The sequence below is a fragment of the Micromys minutus genome, assembly GCF_963924665.1.
Source record: "Micromys minutus genome assembly, chromosome: 12".
Classification (NCBI taxonomy): Eukaryota; Metazoa; Chordata; class Mammalia; order Rodentia; family Muridae; genus Micromys; species Micromys minutus.
Window position 1 is genome coordinate 59994231 of NC_137981.1, and position 19493 is coordinate 60013723.

Here is a 19493-nt window from a genome sequence, read left to right on the forward strand (position 1 = left end):
CGTAGGAACCAGAGGCATTAAGACCTTCTGAAGTCCTCAAAGTAACAGACCTTTGTCAGCTACCCTTTATGGGTGCATGAAAACAAAACAGCATTCCTCCACAAGAGAAGTTTGTGTTTTCACCTGCTCCTGGAACACCCTAATGCCCCAACTGACCTGTTCTCCAGGTTCTCACTACTCTTAATTATTTGCAATTGTAAACATTACTGTAGCACACATTCCTTTCAATGTCTGCTTACACTTCTGGGCCAGGGTTTCTATGGTGCAGTGGTTTCAACAGTTTTCTTGTCTGGAAAGTCTAAATAGTATTAAAATATCAATTATTCCTAAAATTCATGTTTTGATACAATTATAATGATAGGTTTAAAAAACACTCCTAATTGAATTTATTAACGAATAATAGTAAACAATAAAGATTAGATTTGGCTTTTTTATATTTTTACAATGTAAACTGAAACCAGGACCGTCAAGATATACTAAGCTTGTTTTCTACCATTATACTTTTCCCACATCTGAAAAATATTGCCAACAAGGGAATGACTAGAAAGGGCAATGAGCTACTGAGTGACAGTGACATCAGAAAACACATAGGAGAATGAGACAATAGCAGAGACAGATGCTAACACAGACATATCTCTGTAATTTTAGAAGCAATAAAACAAATCTCGAAGAAAGGGCTGGGGGAGGGAGGGTGTAATACCTTGGTGACATAGTGCTTGCTTAGAACATTAGGGGGTCAGAGTTCTATTATCCCCAGAGCAGCAAAACAAAAGACTGCAAAGTCAATGTTACTACAAATACAAAAATTTTGAATTTTCTATACATACAACAATTAAAACATTAGGCAAACAAGAGAATTCTGTGATAGGGATTCTAAGAATTTGCTAGCATTGCTCTAAAAGACTACAAGGCAGGCACTATGCTGCAGGTTGAAAGGGGTCATGAACTGACGTTCAGTTTGTTCTTCACAGCAAGGCACTGTAAGTTAACCAATTAAAACTCAACAACTCTTTGAGAAGAAAAAAAGAATTAACTCATAGATAACAGAAAAAGACAGAGGAAATAGTGTTATCAAATACATAGTAAAAATTTAAACATCCTCTTGGATTTAAAACTGACCTAAAAGCTGGATGAGGTGGTATACACTTGAAACTTGAATGATGGAAAAGTAGAGACAGGAGGATCACAAGGACTGCTGGCCAGCCAGTCTAGCCTAATCTGTTCAATCTCAGGGCCAAGTGAGACCTGTTTCAACAAGGCGGGCAGCCACTGTTTTCCAAATGCTATGTGTGTGCATGTGTACCTGCTCACATACATGCACCATAACACACATGCGTGCATACAGAGTCAAACTATTTGATGACTGGCAAATAGAAATACTTTTCATATAGTACTTAAAATTACTAAGCAACATTTTTGTTTTAAAGTTCACATTGTGGTGTTCTGCCCTCCCATCCTTTGAAGCCATTAGTTAAATATAATTTCTTTGGCTTTGAAATTTCATGAAGAGTGGTACTTGGCTCAGGTCCTGGAGAAAAAGCCAGAAAGATCATTAAACTCTGTGGCCAGCGAGCACAGCAGAGAGACTGCATAGTCTCTTTGGCAGCACTCTAACCAGTGTTTGAGAGTCACTAGAGATGGCCTGACGTTAGTCACCTGAGCAATTTAAACGGGACTGGGGTATGTGAAGCATTACATGTCCTTGTTGTTGTCTAACTCCAGATATCTCAAAGGTATAAATGCCTTTCTTGGGTGGTTACTGAATATTTTAGGCCTTTTTTCTCACTTCCAACTGTGCTGTTCAATAACAGTTCTTAAGTCAAAGGTTTCAAAGGGTTTTGAAGGGAATGATAAACCATTCCTGAAGTAGAAAGAAACCTCAGGATGAACATTCACAAAATCATCTCTATGACCTCAACTGCCAACTTGTTAGTTAAAAAAAAAAAAAAAAAAAAAAAAAACTCAAATCAATACTAACCTTTTTAAAACATGTTTATTTTTCAATCAAGATGAGACCATTTCTAAAATTCTCACAGCTTGTAACTTAAAGCACGCATATGTGTGTAACAATGTGTGTACATGTTCATAGCATGAGACTGGGAACTGATCATAGGATTTTTGGTATGCTCTACTACTGAACTATACCCACAGTCCCCCAAAAAAACCAAGGTACTATTTTTGATGCTTTGGCAGTGCTGGAGATGGAGTTGTGACTTCACTATAGCTTTTCTGAGCTACAACCCAGTCTTCCACATGCACGTTTCTTAAATGCCCTCAACATAAACCATCACCACATTTAAAAACTGTATCAGTAAGTTCCAAGGGTTGATATTCTTATCTGTCTTCCAAAAGGCAGCTATATAGGAACTAGAAAGAAATAAATGGCAAATGACTAGGTATATAAAGATTTTTTTTTTAATTCAACAACAAGAAGGTTACATCATGAGCATATACAATGCCAGTGCTCAATTGATAAATTTGGGGCTGGAGAGATGGCTCAGTCAGTACAATGTCTGCAATCCTAACACCCCCCCTAAAAACTCCAGGTGTGGTCGTACATCCCTGCAATGCAGGTGCTGGGTAGCTGAAGATAGGAGGTCCTGAGTTCAATTCCCAGCAACCACATGGTGGCCTCCAACCATCTATAATGGGATCTGATGCCATCTTCTGGTGTGACAAAGACACAAACTTACATAATAAAACAAATAAATAACTCTTTAAAAAACTATAATTTGATTAGATGTGAATTTTAAAACTGAAAAGTCTACCTTAAAGTTCTATATTTGCTATGTCCAAGAATACTCCATCAAAGTCAAAACTGAGAGTTGCTGTCACATAGGTAGATTACAAACTGCACCACTATAGTTAGATTTGCCATGGCACCAGCCATTATATATGCAAATACCTTCCAACTTTATCTCAACACTTAAGTATTCTTCACAATATTATTAGAAACCACAAGTGAATTTTGTACTTTAAAACTGACAGACAAAAGTGAAAATCAGCAGACTATTGATAAAGTACAAAAAATAATTTCACAGATAATCCATAAATTATTCCATTGCTATTTCACAGATGTAATTTTGCTGCTGTTATGAATCATGTCATGGTCTTACACAACCCTTGTGAAAGTCATATGACCCTCCAAGAGGGGTCCCAACCTATGAGTTGAGAACCACTGCTCTAGAGGTCAACTTGTTTGAATGACCTCCTTTGACTCTCTGATGCTATGATTACAGGCTTGTGCCACCAGGCCTAACAGTGTCTGAAGGAGAGAGACATTTTCTAAAACTGAATAATTTCCACAGAAATAGAAAACTTGTGAGAAATGGCTCATGAATTCTCATTAATCTAGACACTTTTGTCAAACTTATGTGATAATAAAGTCTTTTGTAAGAGAGACTTGTATCTTTTAGTAACTATGCTTTTTCTCCAATGCACTATATAACAAATAAAAAAATACATATAAGGCTAGAAAGACATAAAGCCACTAACATTTTTGCTGTGAGTTTAGGAACTTACTATTGCTCCAAAAATCCAGGAACTTTAGTTATTAGTCTCATAGTAACATTCCTGCTGACAGCTTCAGTCACTTCCAGAAGCAGTTAACTATAATTGATTATTAATGAAGTGGTATTTTTATTAGAGTTTCATAATCTCAATTTATAGTAGACACCTGTAGTAAATCAGTTATTTCCCCAAACCAGTAGCAGTATGAAAGCATTTAGGTTCACCACAATTCTCAAATGGATCAGGATGCTTTCCTGTTGTATGCACATGCATGCATGCATACATACATACAAACTACATAGATGCTTATTTTGTCACTTGGAGAAACTAGCCCATTGCTTTTAGAAGAAAACGATCATTACAACCATGTTGACATTCACATCAGTCATACTCATGCTTTCATTGGTGATTTAAATAATTGTCTTAAGCAGAAACCTTTACTGTCTGTGAGAAACATACTTTCTAACTTTGTGACTCACGTTTCCAGCACAGACTAATCAAGTATCTTCTTATTGCAAAGACAAAGGATTATCTTTACATCTCAGCCAGAAAAACTAATATTGTGGGTGTATGTTGAGTAATAATAATACTTTCGTGTGTATCCGAACTGGCCTCACAGAGAAGTAAAGGTTAGAAAGGTTCCTGTACCAAGAGATGTCTGACATCGATGTCAGACTGAATACTATATGAACTGCAAGCACTCTGGACATACCTAAGAATCCCATTTAAGCATCCTTCCAAATGCACCGAGCTTATATTATACTTACATTGTATTATATATTATACTTTAAGCATTGATATGTTGCAGAAATAAAACTTTCTCCTGGTTGTTTCAGACTTAAGTTTTGACATCAGAACTGATTTTCTAATCTCTCCCAAGGTGGTAATGGTCTTTCGTAGTATATATATATATATATATATATATATATATAAAATCAGCCTAGCAGCTACTTGATATATTATCTTTCAAGAAAATGGGCTCTTATATTCAATAGTCTGCTCACACGTGAACTTATGAAATGCAGTGTTTGTAAAGTGGAATGCCTGTTTCTTTCTTTCTTTCTTTCTTTCTTTCTTTCTTTCTTTCTTTTTCTTCCTTCCTTCCTGTATTTACATTACTGTGGGCTTAGGAAAGAGTGCCAACATTAAGGCAACACTAACAAATTACTAAAGCAGCCCCTCTAAAGACTATTAAGTTTAATGTAAATTTTCCATCTACCTAAGGATGGAGTATTGATATATTGACTTTAGTGTATTACAGTATTCAGAACTTTCCACAGATTAACTGAGTTCTTATACATAAATCAACAAACTGGAGGAAAATAAGTCACAAAACAAAACCTGTTCTACAGGCTTTTGTGCCCATGAGGACCGATTGGAAAAGCAAAGCCATTTTATGTCCAGGCTCTAAGCCTGCCATGTGTTTACTGGCTCTCTGCAGTCTTCATTTTAATTAATATTTTTCTGCCCTAAATAGACTCACTTGAATCAATAACTGAAGACACGTATTTCTTGAGGCTAGTACAGGGCAGAGTAGAAACTTTGCTCAAAATAGCCATCTTTATGTAATGAATCTACTTAATAGTTAATAATACATACTTCCTTCTACAGAAGAATGATCACATACTTTCTATGCATGCCTTTAAATAGAACACATATGTTTGAATCTATATGTATATATCTCTCACACACATATGTAGCTGTAGAGAGTATACAACAACATCCTATTAAAAATTATACAAATGAAGCCTTTATTGAAATGCAAATAAATATAAGAAGAATTTATTTCCTTTGCTTTTCTATACATTTCTAGTTATATTCTCTGTAAAAGAACTTGACATCACTTCAAGAAAAAAACAACTGTTTAACTCATATAACTCAGAAATGTATATATATATATTCATCTTATATCAATTATGAATTTTATATGTAGATTATCTTTTTATTTTTCTTACAGAGCTCTGGAGAAGCCAGGTATCACTTTGGATTTCATAGCAGCATTTAATGTTTAAATTAAATGTACTTTCAACTAATGCTAGCAATACTTTAAAGTATATTATGGCTGAATGATATTTTATAAAAACTTATAATATCAAACACCATAAGGGTAGTTTTAAATTTACTGATAATACACTTTCAGATTTTCAAGCACTTTGAAGAAAACATGAAAAACAGTACAGTGCCACTATTTTATTTTTAGAAACTGTAAATTAAAACCCATTTCCAAAATAAGATATTTGGTGAACACAAAATAGTTGGTAAGGATTCAAGTGCCTTAGGCAACAGAGAAGTATTGTTTTGTACTTTTTTTTCAAACTTCTCCTAGTAACAGCAGTTCATTATGCAGAGAAACGAGGCAACAGTCTAATTTAAAATGAATATAAACATAACAGTAGAAGTCAACTGTTCCTTATTAATTCATTTTCCTCAACCAAAACCAATACAGATAATCTTGTTGATACTCACCAAGAGCTATAGAAACTCCCAGCTTGTCTAAGCAACAAGAAGACCCATGGTGAGGTGCTGAAGACAGCTCTTTTCTCAGGTTCAAAACACTTTAGATGAAGTAGCCTTTATCTTCCATTTAATAAAAGATGCCTCCTCCTACTCAAGTGTAGTAGAGAAAAGACTTAGCACAAAGTCGTCTTGACTTTCTGACTCTGAGGAGTAACAGTTACCACCGGAAAACGTTAGCAGAAAACGATCACTTGAACACTCACAGAGCTGCAGTAAATTTCCACTCTGCTTGCTCTCAGATTCCAAGCCTTGCTTGTCTCTTAATCTGTCATAGGCAGTTCTGTTTCTAGTCAAACCAGCTTGCTGATTCGCTCTCTCCTCTCTAGCACGGGGTGTGAGAGACACACCACACAGTCACAGCTCCTTCTTTCTCCCTCCCTCTCCTATTGTGTAACATTACAAGAATGCCTGTAAAGCAATTAAGCGGAGGCAAAATTAATTCCTGGGCAAAAGAAAAGCCTAAAAAGAAGAAGAAGAGGAAGAAGAAGAAGAAAAATATGATATAACTTCTCTCCCTTTAAGTCTCAAACCAATTCCTGGAAGGGATTTTGTCAAATGATTGAGTTGCCTGGACCATCTTGCTTTAAAATGTAAATGAAGATTCCCAGCAACTGCTTATTGCTGTAATAATAACTGATCTGTGTAATGTGCAGCTCCCCAGGGAGGATTCGCCTCCCTGTTAGAACGAAAACGTGCAGTGAAGACATATGTAGGCACTACCAATTCAACCAAAAAGCTGGGAAAGCATAGGAAACTTTAGAATGTTTTCAATCCAACTTTAACTATACTTTCATAAAACGGCAGTGAATTTAGTAAATTATGTTTTTAAGTGCAGATCAATACTTGCAGTCATAATGAGACAATTGTAAGAACACAAAAAACATCAGAAATCTAACTAGAGCCTCTTAATGTTTTATTGCAGAGATGTAACTATTTCAATGGAAAGTTTTCTAAGCACTTGTGGCCAAGCTCCATCACACCTTTTCAGTAAGGACTGGAAAGGCCACAGAGAACATTTAAAAAATTCTCACATCTACAAATATATAGTAAAATACCTTAAAAGTATCGCTCTTTCTGCAAAGCTTGAAGACGAGGCACTGGGGAAGTCGAGTGGAAAGATGGCTCAGATGGCTTTCAGGTTTATTTGGATTTGCCAGCTCTGAGTTATAGCTGAGCTGGAGTTACATTCCAACTCCCAACCCCCAATGTGTAACAGGCCTTGAATTTTCTCCTGACATAACTTCCAATTATGAGTCTAACAGCAGTAGCTATGGGACCCATTACTCATACACTAATCCTTCTCAACAGAAATAATGTATCTCTAAGAATGTGAGCTCAATTAAAGTATAAATATTCCTAAATAGTTGTTTAAGTACCAGAAGAAAAATACATATATAAAATTTGGCCTTAAAATATAGATTCTTGGGCTAGTGAAATGGCTAGGCACATAAAGGTGCTTGCCATCAAGGCTGACGACTGAAATTCAATCTCCAGGACCCACATGGTAGACAGAAAGAACTAACAACTGCAAACTGTCCTCTGACCACATGCAAAGTGGGGCAAATGTGCACACATACACATACATAAATGTAATACACACACACACACACACACACACACACACACAATGTGGCTCATTTACAATAGTGAAATTGGGGAGTGAAAGGATCTGTTTTACGGGGATAGGATTCAAAGCCAGAGGTTTATGAATATTAGGCAGGTGCTCTCTGCCACTAAGTTATATTCCCAGGTAAAACAGAGTTTTCAATTTTAAATATACATCATTATTTGAATATTTCTTAGCACTTAAGAGTAGGTATCATATTTATCTAGAGATCAGCCAGCAAATTATTCTTTAAATCTTATTTGAAAAAAAATTAATTTTATTTCCTTCCTTCTCTTTTCTTGCAAAATAGAACCTCACTGCTTAAGTCAAGTCTGGCCTTGAGCTTCTGTCAGCTTCCCATGACTTTTTTATGTTTTAAAGAAGATATCAAATGCAAATTATTCTAAATTGATAAGGGTGATTCAGTACCCCATAACTTGGATATATTCTTAAAAGTCCTACCAAAATGAAAGAATTTCAGATTAAGAGTAGTTCTTGGGTCAACCACAAAGGCAATGTTTACAAGTTCTTTTATAATCGAAAGACCTTATATGAATCAGCAATGCATTCAAAACTCACCGTGGACAGTAAGATCCATAGAGAATAAGGCAAAGCAGCCACCTAATTTACCCAGCATGTACGAAGACCTAGGGTTCTGTCCCAGGCCTCACGGTTCCTCTCACACACAGATGTGTATGTATATATACAATTAATAAAAAGCCTACTAGGGCTGGAGAGATGGCTCAGTGGTTAAGAGCACTGACTGCTCTTCCAGAGATCCTGAGTTCAAATCCCAGCAACCACATGGTGGCTCACAACCATGTGTAATGGGATCTGATGCCCTCTTCTGATGTGTCTGAAGACAGCTACAGTGTACTTATATATAAAATAAATAAATCTTTAACAAAAAATAAAAATAAAAATAAAAAATAAAAAGCCTACTAGATCACAAAGACATCTATCCTACTTTCCCTAAAACAAAACAAAATGAAATGAAAATGGGATGGGCTTTCTTCTCTGACCATAGCAATGAAAACAGAAGTGATTTTAAACTTCTAGTAGATATCATTTAATTATCTTTTAAATAGTTGATTAACACTTGTAAACAAAAAAGAACATTCTTATAGAGATTGTTTAGAATTAAAAGCACAGCTGTAGGGACTTTTGCCTCGGGATAGATAAACATGGATGGGTGGATTCTTACTCTTACTACAGAACTTCAGAGATAAGCAGCACACAGTGAACACTGTGCATAGACAAGTTAAGTTGTAACCACTGCCTCATCCACAGCAGACCCCAAACACTGAGGTCATCTCCCCAGGAAACAGCTGAGAACTAAAGAAAGCAAATGGGACTGGAAGGCACCCCATGAGCACCAGACAGGAAGAGCGAGCGCTATAAGGACAGCCCTGGATATACAAAGGCTTCCCTGCAGCTTACAATCAGAAAGCTGGCAAACACAAGTCTGGGAGCTACTGGAAGGGAGCAGGTACATGGATCCTCAGGGTGTATAAGGCTGGTGCTAACCATCATTCCAACAGCACATGGAAAGAAATCAGGTACAGACTTAAAAACTATTGTCTAAGTTCTAAGACCACATTTGCACTAAAAATAGTATTGGTGCCTCTTAATAGAACTGAAAATAAGCCTTGAAAAGATAAAATTCTTTTGAAAAGATTTAAGTGACCCTAGAGAAGAGATTTAAAAGAAAAGACCCAGAGAAATTCTTTTTTTTAAGGTTGTAATTAAGTATTTGTGTGTACATATACATCCATACACATATGTATATATGTAACAATAATATAGGAAAAGAGGTTATTAATTTGAGGGGATAGGAAAGAAACTAGGAGGGGCTGTAGGGAGGAAAGGGGGATGTGAAACAGTTCTATTTTAATTTAAATATATTCTTTTTTTATTGTTGTTGAACTTCACACAGTCTATGAGTTGTTTCTGGGGTGTTCAGAGCTTTCTGGGGTTAGTATACCATTATCAGTGACTACATATTATGTCTGTTCTTTTGTGACTGGGTTATCTCACTCAGGATATTCTCTAGATGCATCCATTTTCTTAAGAATTTCATTACGTCATTGTTTCTGATAGCTGAGTAGTACTCCATTGTATAAATGTACCACAATTTTTGTATCCAATCATCTACTGAAGGACATCTGGGTTCTTTCCAGCTTCTGGCTATTATAAGTAGAGCTGCAATGAACATTGTGGTGCATGTGTCTTTGTTGTATGTTGGAGCATCACTGGGGTAAATGCCCAGAAGTGGAATAACTGGGTCTTCAAGTAGTACTATGTCCATTTTTCTGAGCAACCGCCAGGCTGATTTCCAGAGTGGTTGTATCAGTTTACAGCCCCACCAGCAGTGGAGAAGTGTTCCTCTTTCTCCACATCCTCGACAGCATCTGTTGTCAACAGAGAAATTCTTAAGTCTACCACACAACATAGACTTTACATAGAATTTTGGCATGTATTCAAAATAAATGTGCATAGTAGAAAGCCTGCTTAATTATTAGCCTGTGAGAACTCTTATCCTTAAAGAAATGGGGAGTGTGTATAGCACAGTCTAAGGAGAGACAAGGAGAGAGACAGAGGGGGGTGTATAGCACAGTCTAAGGAGAGACAACGAGAGTTGTTCCTTGGTCTCCACACAAGAGGACACACGCTGGTAACCAGTACATAGAAATACCCTCCTGTCCCCCATCAGCTAGGGTGTGGGGCTGTGAATGGTGCTCAGAGTAGAGTCCTCGCCCACCATCTGCCAAGCCCTGGGTTTGAATGCTAGTGCTAAAAAAATAAAAGACAAACACCAAAAACAAACCCAAAGAATAAGACAAACAAACCAATAAACCACCCAACATATAGTGTGCATATATGTGTGATATGTATGTATGTATGTATGTATGTAGTGTGTGTGTGTAGTAGGTACATGGGCAAACCTACTACTGCACGTGTGTGAGTTCAGAGGAAAAGCTGTGGGCATCAGTTCTCTCCTCCCATCATGTGGGTTCCAGAAGTCAAAATCAAGCCATCAACCTTGTTGACAAGAGGCTTTACCTACTGAGCAATCTTATCTTGATGGGGATGCACTCACATTTTAATTAAACTATAAACACACAAATCCAAGTACAAAAATCACCAAATGTGAGAAACAAGAAAATAATACCAACATATATCAAAATCAAATCACTTAAGAATGTCCTTAAAGAACTTTTAAGAAAAGGGTCATATTACATGTGAATAAACAAAACAATAAGAACAAACATCAAAACCCAGCAAATAAAAAGGCAATGAATGGAACAGTGACGTCAAAGTACTGAAAGGAAACAACTGTCAATTTCATTCAGAAATAAAGATGTGGTGATTTATCACCAGGCTCAAAACCATAAGAAATGGCATAGAATTTAATCCCAGCAATCAGAAGGCAAAGGCAGGCAGATCAAAGTCAGCCTGGGCTACAAGTGAATTCCAGGACACCCATAGCTACATTGAAACCCTATGCAACAAACAAAAAAATTAACAAACTAACTAACTAACTAACTAACTAACTAAGTAACTAACTAACTAAAGTCTCTTCTGAAAGCAGAATTACAGGAAATTTGCACCAAGCAGTCAACAATGGAAAAAATAAAACATGTTTATCTTTATTTCAAAAATACTTTTCAGGGCCAGCAAGATGCTTCAGTAGATAAAGATGCTTGCTGTCAAACCTGATAACCCATATGGTAAGAGAAGACAACCAGTTTCTCCAAGTTGTCTTCTGACCAAGCAAATATTTCTGCCCCCTGACCTAATACAAACACCAAGTTAAGATGCAAAACAAAACAAAGCATTTAAAAGCTAATGTATGATCCTCCACCAGGAACAGCAGAGATCCAGGGACATAGGCATGGTAAGAAGGTGTTCCGAGTAGCCTGGGAACAGGAGATCCAGAAACACAGGCCAGGTACAACACTGACAACAAGATCACATATAAACACAGACAACAAGATGGCAAGAGGAAAGTGAAAGAATGTACCCCAGGGAAACCAAGACAACCTGGCAACACCAGAACCCAGCTCTCCCATCACAGCAAACAGCGAAACGCCAAACACTCCAGAAAAAGAAGAATCAGACCTGAAATCATACCTCAAGATGATGATAGAGATCCTTAAACAAGAATGGTAGAAAAAGAATGAAGAATTAGAAGCTTTTAAAGAGGAAACAAGAAAAACACTCAAAGAACTAAAAAACTAGAGGAAAACAGAACCAAAAAGATGAAGGAATGAAAGAAGGAATTTAAAATGGGAATGGACACAATAAAGAAAACACTAAAAGAGACAACCCTAGAGGTAGAAAACCTAAAAAATAAATCAGGAGTCACAGATGCAAGCATTTCCAAAAGACTACAAGAGATGGAAGAGAGAATCTTGGGGGCCAAAGACAACATTGAAAACATAGACAAAACAGTCAGAGAAGATGCAAAAACCAAAAAGCTCCTAACCCAAAATGTCCAGGAGATCCAGGACACAATGAGAAGACCAAACCTAAGGATAATAGGAATAGAAGAGGGAAAAGAATATCAACTAAGAGGCACAGTAAATATCTTCAACAAAACTGTAGAAGAACACTTCCCAACCCTTAAGAATGAGATGACCATGAGCATAAAACAAGCTTACAGAACTCCAAATAGGTTGGACCAGAAAAGAAATTCCTCCCCACACATAATAGTGCCAAGTGCCCAAAGCAAAGAAAGAATACTAAAAGCAGTAAGGGAAAAAGGTCACGTAACATATAAAGGCAGACCAATCAGAATCACACTGGACTTCTCAACAGAGACTATGAAAGCTAGAAGAGCCTAGACAGATATCACGCAGACCCTAAGAGCCAGGCTGCTATACCCAGCAAAACTCTCAATCATCATAGATGGAGAGACTAAGATATTCCAAGACAAAACTAAATTTACACAATATCTGACCACAAACCCAGCACTACAATGAATTATAGGTGGAAAACCCAATAACGAGGGGAACTACAACCTAATAAAAACAAGAAAACTCCTAAGCAAGAAAACCAAAAGAAGAAAGACATACAGGCACAATTCAACTTCCAAAAGCAAAAATAGCAGGAAACAGCAACCATTATTCCTTAAAAAAAAAAAAAAAACAAGTACTGACAAAAATGTATTTGTATACTTTTATGCAAAAATGCTTAAAATCTGTATATTTATCTTTTTTTTAAATAAAGTTGTTCAATTAATAAAAATCAATTACTGACAAAAATATATTCATATAGTTTTATGCATTTAAAAATGCTTTAAAAATCTGTACGTTTATCTGTTTTTTTCAAAAAAAATAGCTGTTAAAAAAAATATAGAGTTGACATCATATCTCTTTACAGCACCAGAACACTGACTAAGACACACGTGACAAAACAAAGATGAAGAAACATCACCATATGTGGTCCACACACAAGGGAGGAAATGCTTTTCTTTTGACAGGCACCATGGGTTTTCCTTTCTGAGATCTTTCTGATTGAACCAGTAGATGTGTAGACACAGTAGCGTGTGTGCATATGCATGGATGTGTAGGTCTCTTGAGTATGATTCAGCTGAGTGGTTTCTATATGTATGTAGTGCTTCTGACTTATGAAATTTCCCCAAAGCACACAAGATACCTACCTACCTTATGCTCTAGTCATTCCCCCCAAAACAATTACATGGCAACAAGTTTATACTCAAAGCAAGTTACAGCCAAAATTATTGTATTACTTTACCTTCATAAAATAACCATACATGTATATGTTACACTATGAGATATACAAAAGATATACTGGAGGCCCGTAGTCAGAATTTTCTAAAATGAGTAAAAACAAGCCTTTGCTTTTAAAGTAATATTTATGTCTTCCCTCACCATCTTTCTAAAACTTCATTTGATTGTCAATAAAGATTTCAGTTGTTAACTAGGTGTATGTGTAGGCCTGTGTGCAGTTATGCAGACATGAGAACAGTTATGGAGAACAGAAGGGAGCAAGTCCCCGAAGTTGGAGCTGAAGGTGACTGTGAACCGCCTGACATGGGTCTTCATTCCTGGGCCCCTCTCTAGCAGCTTCGCACCGTCTTTTACACCCTCACTTTCTGTTTATCGTCTATCTCAACATTTCTCCCATCCTTAAACACCAGAACTTAGGTATAAATGATTATGGATTTCCCTTCAGCTGATATAATCAGCATAGTATTTAGTTCTCAATAGCCTTATACAAGAAAGGAGCCACAGAGCAAAGAACCTTTCTGGAGGACTGCTGGGCTGCCCATGTGTGGAGACAACTCTAGATTTTCTTTCTTCTCATTTCCATTTCAGGAAGAACTAACTGCATGGCTTTGGAAGTTGATAAAGATACGCAGTTTGGCTTTCATAAAATCAGAGCATGGAGGATGAATGCTTTGGAATATTCCAGATGTGCCTTGTTATTAATTATTAATCCAAGGTCAAACATAGAGTAACAGAACTCATCTGCTCTGGTTTCTCTTGGTTCATTCCCCATCTCCATTGGTTAATCCAGGGAAAGGAGTTGAATAACAAATCAAGGAATATCCCCATTTTAAATTATTGATTATTTTATTTATTTACATTTCAAAATTGTCTTCTTCCTGGTCTCCCCTCTGAAAACTCCCCATCCCATTTCCCCTCCCCCTTGCCTTTAAGAGGGTGTTCTCCTACATACCCACCCACTCCAGCCTCACCCCTCTAGCATCTCCCTGCCCTGGGGCAACAAGCTTCCACAAGACTAAGTACCTCCCCTCCCACTGATGCCAGATGAGGCAATCCTCTGCTATATATGTAGTGCGAGCCACAGAACATCTGATGTGTACTCTTTGGTTGGTGGTTTAGTGCCTGGGAGCTCTGAGAGGTCTGGCAAATTGATATTGTTTTTCCTATGTGGTTGCAAACCCCTCAAGCTCCTTCAGTCCTTCCCTTAACTCCTCCATTAGGGTCCTTGGGCTCAGTCCCATGGTTGGTTGTGAGGATCTGTATCTGTATTAGTCAGGTGCTGGCAGAGCCTCTTCAGGAGAGCCAAGGAGGCTCCTATCTGTGAGCACTTCTTGGTATCAGGAATAGTGTCAGGGTTTGGTGATGCATCCCAAGGTTGGGACAATCTTTGGATGATGGCCTTTCCTTCAGTCTCTGCTCCACTCTTTGTCCCTGCATTTCCTTTAGACAGAAACAATTCTGGGTTAAAAATTTTGAGATGGGTGGGTGGCCCCATCTCTCCACTGGGGGACATGTCTATCTACTGGAGGTGGTCGCTACAGGTTCCATCTCCCCTCTGTTGGGGATTTCAGCTAATGTCATCCCCATTGGGTCCTAGGAGCCTCTTGCATTCCTGGCATCTGGAACTTTCTAGTGGTCCACCCCGCTCCTTTACTCCCACCCACTGCTACATATTTCTATTCCTGGCCCTCTGGACTTCCATCCTGTCTCTTCTCATACTGTCTCTGACCCCCCTCCACTCTCTCATCCAGGTCCCTCCCTCCCTCTACCTCCTGTGATTATTTTATTTATTATTTAGTTTGCAAAGTACTATGGTGAAATTGCTATAATGATTCTCTTTACTTAGTGCTTAATTAGATTCTCCCAAGTTTCTTTGAGCCCTAATTGGCAACCTCATCAAAGGACACAAGTCTACAGCTTCCTTAAGGCCGGAACTTCATGCTTTCACTCAAGTAGATCTGCAAACCCCACTCACCAATCATCCATTACTGACCTCAAAGCTACATATACTTTACAAGTATTTGTTCTAAGGTTAGAGGGATGGCTCAGTGTTTAAGAACACTGACTGCTCTTCCAGAGGACACATTTCAATTTCTAGCACCCATAAGGCAGCTCACAGATCCTGTGCAATTCCAGTCTTAGTGATCTTATGCCCTCTTCTGGCCTTTGGAAGCATTGTCTGCAAGTGGTACAAAGACATATGTAAGCAGACACTCACTCGCATGAAATGAAATAAAATTAAATCTTTGTTCTAACAGCATCTTTCTTGTTCTGTTTAAGCTGCTACAATGTAATACACAGACATTTCTATCGTGTTTCTGAAGGTTGGAAAGTGTATGATCCTAGTTCACAGAGGTCAATCTGATCCTCTATTTTTTTAAATAAACTTTTTTTTTTTTTTTTACTGGATAGTTTGTGTATCTACATCCTCCTTCTATTTTTACATAGTATAGAGTTAAGCAAGCTTTTCACAAGGACTGTCAAGCCTTAAGACTTATCACTTAAAAAACCATCTCGCTGGACTTTAGGTTTCAATATCGTTCAATATAGAACTTTAGGTTTCTCCACTATTCTCCAAGTCCATCAGAGTACCTCTTGACTTCTTGCTAAGTCCAGTTCATGAACTTTTAGTACACATACAAAAGTAACAATTACATGACCTCTATATGCCAGATACCATGCTAGCTGCTTTTAGTTAAACTATTAATCCTCATCAGTGATTAAAGACACAACTCTACTATCCAGGGAATACACTTCTAAGACTTGCTGTCTGTTCCTCAACATTAAGGTCCTAACTAAATGGTACCCAAGAAGCCCATGGAGAAATGTAACTTGATTTCATGAGGCTGATTTCATAAAATGATTTAGGTTTGTTTCTTTTTATCATAATATCACATATATCCTGTAAATAAACTTTTTGTTCATATTTAAACTTTAAGGAGATTCAGGCATGAATTTGTTTGGAAGCCAGTTTTTCCATCTAGCTTTCCATTCTCTTCCCTTTCTATCTTTAATGTGGGACACTCTTGATTCATTCACATTTCATGTCGCCTTCACCCACCTCTTCTTTTCTGTGACATTGGTTCATAGATCAGTTTTCACCTATACTGCAGGATTTTTCTGTCAAATCTTTATCCAACAAACTGTAGCACCTGACTCAAAGTCTCTCCTAACTTTGTGACTTTCAGGATGCCTAAACAAACAGAATGCTACAATTTAAACATGTGATTTATTAACATTAATTAATGCATTTACTTCAATGCCAACTCAACAGAAAGGCACTCTCAAGCACCAGCAAGATGGCTCTGAAGGTAAAGGTGCTGCCACTAAGTCTAAAGGTCTGAGTCCCAGCCCCAGAACCATGTGATTGAAAGAACAAATTACAAAAGTTTACCTCTGATCTACACACGTGTATACAGCTCACCTCTCTCTCCTTCTCCCTCTCCTTCCCTCTCTCTCTCTCTCCTCATTGCTCAGGAATTAAAAGTATTCCAAACCAATACAGGTCATTCCATTGCCCTTAATTCCCTCCAGATATTGAAGGTAAGACCCTAGTGTTGAGCACAGAACTCGGAGGAACTGAGCTAGAACTGCCCTAGGAGTTTCCACTCTGGAGGTCTTACTCTCATGATACAAGGAGGAAGACCAATCAGTCATCTAGCTGTGAAATATATGAACCACAGGAGTGTCTGGACTGGCAAGCTATCTCCAGTCATTCAAGAGATGTACTTTGCTTGTGAGTAAAGAACATAAGTCTAACTGTATGAAATAAAGCCCACTCAATGGGGGTGGGGGGTGGGGAGTCATGCCTGGTACTATAAAACTAACCAACTCTCTATGGGTGAAGCAGGAAAACCTATTATATCTAAATTAATATAATTTTAACTGAATTCTAAGTACTTATCTTTATACCCACAGGTAAGTATGGTGGCCACCCCTCATCAAAGCTTCTTTATGGAACAGATATACATGATTACAGAGATCCATAACTGGTCAAACTGCAGAGCATAAGTATCCATGGGTCTTCAGCCCAAATTTCTATATTTGCAACATAATCCCCTATGCAAACCTTAGGGACTATCAAGAGGGGTGGAAAGTCAGAGGACCAGAGCTGCTAGTGTTCCCTATACATGCAGGGAAAATGCACCCATGGACTCTCAAAATCTGGTTGCCTGAACAAGACAGGCATAACGACAGTATCAACTGACATTCTAATGTGCGCAGGGGATCTCTACAAAGTTCTGCTTCTAGCTGAACTATTAGAGGCAGGTGAGCAATGGCAGCTTAGAGAGAATATGTTTCCTCTGGTATCAGCTACTGCATAGGTTGTTCAGTCCCAAGTGCTCAGTCACTGACACATGTACACATGAGCAAAGGTAAATGTACTTTAGTAGGCTGTGTGTGTGAGTTGTGAATTAGAGGAGGGAGATGGGAGGAGTCAGAGTAGGTAGAGATGAAAAGAGTCAGGTGGATATAGTTCCCATGTATAAAGTTCTCAAAAAAGTTAAAATGAAAACACAAGTGTCTAAACAGCATTATTATGGTTGGGGACATAGCTCAGCAATAAAGAGTTGGTCCAACAAAAGGGAGGTTCTCAGATCTATCTTCAACAAGGAAAGAGAAAGTCAGGAAAAGGCGAGGGGAAGGGAAGAAAGGAGATAGGAGGAGAGGGTTATAGATGTAGTAAACTCAGCAATGGCAGTTCTCAATTTCAAAAACATAACTTAGAAGACTGCAATACAGACAAACACACATACATATGCTCACAGACACACACATACATTTATAGATACACATGCATACATATACTTGTACACACATTTACAGACATCCCTCCTTCCCATTTTATTATTTTAATAAAAATAATACTAAAACTAAAGAAAAGGTCTAGATGTCACCTATCAGATAATTTGCATGATTAAAACACCTGTACATGCAACCTTTGTCTCTCTACAAGCCTATGAACTATAGCTTCCAATATACTCTTAAACCCATGAAAATTGATAGGACCAATTTGAATAAATATCATTCACAAATAAGGAGAATGTATCATACATTATATTAACATGAGTTCTTTTTTGTTTGTTTGGTGATTGGGGACTGAAGCCTGCCGCTCATACATGGTAAAACTCTACACTGAGCTCCCAGCCCTAAAGCACATTTCTTCCCTCCATAGCTTTACTATTCTTTACATGGTCTAGACTGACAGTGCATCACTCCATCACTAAGCTACATCCTCAGCCCTAGCAACACTGCTAAATGTGAAAGTATCAGACACGTACAACACAGTAATTACTTCTAAAAATTAAAGCAATTAAAAAGAAACCCTAATGTCAATGGACTTGAAAAGAGGCACTTAATTTCATTAAGTGCCTGGCAATAATATATAACAAAAACTTTAAGGGAAACACTGTCATTCAATGAGTTTATAAAGTATAGCATCTTTTGTATAGACATTTAGAAATACTATCACTTTGACAGCACATCATTAACCTATGGTAATTTTCTCATTTGTTTCCCTTTCATTTGGCTTTTTTAACAATATGTGTACAAAAACTGTTTTATGATCCCTAAAGACTCTTCAAGGTTTTTGTGTAACTCTTTACTGAAAAGCCAAGAAGCTACCAGTTACCAACAGAGTTAATAAATATTCTACTAGATTAATTAGCTAAATATCTGAAAGACTTTTTTTACTAAGTGAAGTGAAGGAACAGAAAGAACTGTGAGCAAAGAAAAAGTGTAAGCACAAGTAAGCCAAGTCAAACCAAACCTGGGAGAAGCAGACAGCAACAAACAGGGCTAAGCTAAAGCACTGTATTAAAACTTCAGTGCCAGGGCTGGAGAGATGGCGCAGTGGTTAGAGCACTGACTGCTCTTGCAAAGGTCCTGAGTTCAAATCCCAGCAACCACATGGTGGCTCACAATCATCTGTAATGGGATCAGATGCCCTCTTCTGGTCTGTCTGAAGACAGCTACAGTGTACTCATATAAATCAATCAATCTTAAAAAAAAAAAAAAACTTCATTGCCAGTTCCTAACCAAATACTCAAATAGGAAGTTGAATTTTAAAAATGCCTTATCATCAAGGAGATCAGTGGAAACAT

General features: G+C 37.6%; 1 protein-coding gene across 3 annotated transcripts in view; it reads right to left on the reverse strand.

Moving 5' to 3' along the window:
- CAB39L (calcium binding protein 39 like) overlaps nucleotides 1-19493 on the reverse strand; it is an 87481-nt gene that overhangs the window by 57231 nt on the left and 10757 nt on the right. Inside the window, exon 1 of one of the 3 annotated variants that reach the window (XM_080926005.1) lies at nucleotides 5977-6229. The exons of the other annotated variants lie outside the window; for them this stretch is intronic. The gene's annotated coding sequence lies outside the window, so the exon portion shown is untranslated. Of the gene's footprint in view, nucleotides 1-5976; nucleotides 6230-19493 lie in introns of those variants that run through there. 3 annotated transcript variants of the gene reach the window in all.